This window comes from Vigna radiata, chromosome 8 (genome assembly GCF_000741045.1).
Source record: "Vigna radiata var. radiata cultivar VC1973A chromosome 8, Vradiata_ver6, whole genome shotgun sequence".
NCBI lineage: Eukaryota > Viridiplantae > Streptophyta > Magnoliopsida > Fabales > Fabaceae > Vigna > Vigna radiata.
The window spans coordinates 18,037,509-18,040,897 of record NC_028358.1 but is presented as its reverse complement, the minus strand read 5'-3'; positions in this window follow the sequence as shown (position 1 = coordinate 18,040,897).

Below are 3,389 nucleotides of genomic sequence, written 5' to 3'. Positions count from 1 at the left end.
AGTTAAATGGTAGATAGAACAAGTCAATAAGAAACAAACTTTGCAATTTGTACGTTACAGGGCAAATTTCATTGCAGAAAAAGACATGTTTTTTTCTTTTTCCTTTTTATAACCTTCGAGAAAGGACGAGGTGATGCGAAAAAAAATATAAAAAGGCAAAATATGTTTTTATTACACTAAATTTAGTTTTAGATCTTCTAACATCTTTCTCACTTTCGTATTCTTTAACTAAATTTTTATTTTTATTTTTGTATGAAACACTGTCCAAAGTACTTGAAAAGACTAAAACTGATGTATTCCAAATTTTTTTAAAAAATAAACAAAAATTTAAACAGCACCTAGAAAATGTTAAAAAGAGAAAGTTCAAGTAAGAGAAATAAGTGCTTTGTATGGTTGTACCAAAGGATCCTCTCAAGACCTTCGTCGAGGTTACCGATGTTGACCGTTGACCGGGTCAGTATCATGAATTGTGATCTTTGAAGGATAATGAAATAAGTGTTTCTGCCTTTGGAATTTCGTTTTCAAAGGTGAATTAGAATTAGTTTGGGATAATTGCTTTTCAGTTTCCACAAAACAATGCGTATTAATTATTACTACTTTATTTGATTTGTAAAAAGGTTTTGGTCAAGTTAAGACTTGATTTTATGTGTTGAGTTGGAGCTTTATATATGCCACTTATATTATAAGTTTACAGTTTTAAAACAAAAGGTATAATAATTTTTTAGGTTAACTTATGTGCCACGTAATAAAGTGGTTTATATTTTAATGTTGGCTGATGATACCGGCTCTAAACCTAAGTTAGTTCCAATTTGAATCTATCAATGTTAATAATGTTATTTTAGATATGTAAAATTAAATTGCGTTGAAAGAGAGTTGTTTATTTAATGTGTACATACAATTTTTTTATCACGTCTATCTATTTTTAAGATATTTGGATAGAATACATTTCAGTTATTATAAATATTAGAACCAACTTTTAACACAAAAACTAAATTAATAATTTGAGGAAAGTAGAGCATGTGAAATATTATGAAATAATCCATCAAATGAAATACATTTTGTTACTTAATTTTATTTTTACATGTAAAAATGAGTATGAATATAATTATCGGTTAAATATGGTTTTAGTTTCTGAACTATTATGCGATTTTAAATTTAGTCCATCTTTTAAATTTTAATACATTTTGATCCTTCACCTTAAGAAATTCTAATTTTTAGTCCTCGAAAACCAACGACGTTAAATTTAATCTAATATGCCTAACGATGTACCACGTATGATGTCAACTTCTTTGCCCACTATGTGCCACGTTGGAAACCAACGTTGCACACTTAAAAACTCTAATTCTTTCCACAACCACCACCACTATAACGTCGCTAAGCCATCACCTTCCACCATCATCATTTTCATATTTGCCACCGTAGGACCTTCGCGCTGGTATGGCAAAGTAAACTTGCAAACACCACCATCGCGAAGCTAAATCGAAGTCCAGAAACCTTCACGTACATCAGTTCATCTTCCTCCACCACCATAGAAACCCAAATCAGAACCTAGAAACACCAAAATCACATAACCGTAAATCCCCAATTTTCAAAAACCTCTACATCGTGCATCTTCCTTCTCATCGCGATCATCAATTTCAATTTCAATTTCAATTTTCCAATTGAACCTAAACAAAAGAGAATTATTGTCTAACCCTTCTATAGGTTAGTCAAGAAGAACAATGTGTTGTTCTATTTCTTTTCCTCTCATGCTAGGTGCAAAATCTCATTAAATTATATGCAAAAGGCAAAACATTGCAATGCTACCTTTGAGTAGGCACGAAGTGAAATTCAAGAAAGCAAAGAAAGTTGAAAATACCTTAACTTTGAAGAGAAAATATCTTGTACTCTTCAACTCAGTGAAGGGGTAACATATGTGAAAAATTGGGAAATAACATTACTATTATAGATTGATTACTGTGATTTTTTGGATGTAGTGTTAATTCAGTAAAATAAATTAGGCAATCATTCCACTTAAATATGTATAGTTGTGTATATATATATATATATATATATATATATATATATATATATCTTAACCGAAATTCGTTTATGTAATATTTGAGGAGTCACGTTCCTTATATGGATTTTGTTATTCCTTTTTCTGTTATTTTATTTTTCTCTTTCCTCCCCTTTTGTATATATACCCACATTCATATTTTAATAAAGCTAGTTAGAGCAGCATGATTCATGTTTGCATTACGTTTCTCTCTACTCCATTTTATCTTATCTTTGTCATGGTATCCAGAGCCTGACGATCTTCTTCTTCCTTATCACTACCATCTGCTGCCATGGGTGATGAGCTTGATCCTTCAATGTTCACCATTTTTTATATCTTCATCCCAATGAAAACCCAACCCTATCACTTGTATCCCCTCCACTTGATTCCACAAACTACCATTCTTGGAGCAGATCTATGATCATTGCTCTCAGTGCTAAAACTAAAGTCGAGTTCGTTGATGGTAGTACTCCATGACCGTTAGCATCTGATCGTACTTTCGGAGCCTGGAAACCCTGCAATAACATGGTCGTCTCCTGGCTCGTTCACTCAGTTTCTTCGTCCATCCGATAGAGCATTCCTTGGGTGGACTGTGCAGAGGAGATTTGGCGAGATCTCAAGTCTCGGTATTCGCAGGGTGATCTTCTTTGAATTTATGCTCTCCAGCTTGAAGCTTCTTTAATTAAACAAGGTGATCTCACTGTCACCAATTACTTCACTCAACTTCGTATTATTTGGGATGAACTTGAAAATTTCAGACCTGATCCTGTCTATGTTTGTGGTGTGCAATGCTCTTGCAAATTATCTTCCATTCTTGCTCAACGAAAATTGGAAGATCAAGCTATGCAGTTTCTTCGAGGATTAAACGACCAGTATGTTAATGTTCGCTCTCATGTTCTATTGATGGATCTGTTACCTCCCATTAATAAAAAATTTTCATATTGTCAACACTCAATTTCGTCCGAAATAAATAATATATGTTTTGTTCTTTTACTTTATCTTATTTTATCTTACTCTATTTTATCTTATATCTTTTGTGATTTTAATTTTGTTATTATTATTATTTAATATTTTTTTCATTTTTTTTATATTAGTTTTTTTTTATTTTATTATTATTTAGGGTTATTTCATTTTTATTTCTTTTTCATTTAGTTTTATTTTTATATCCTGTTACTTTAATTTTTATGTTACTTTAATTAATTTTTATGTTAAAAGTTGTAGAAAACAAAAACAAATAAAATAAAAAGAAAAAGAAAAAAAAGAATAAAAAGAGAAAAAACAAAACAAAAATAAACCATGGTCAACTCTTGTAGCATAAAACAGTAGACGACAATGACAATGCTCAGATAAG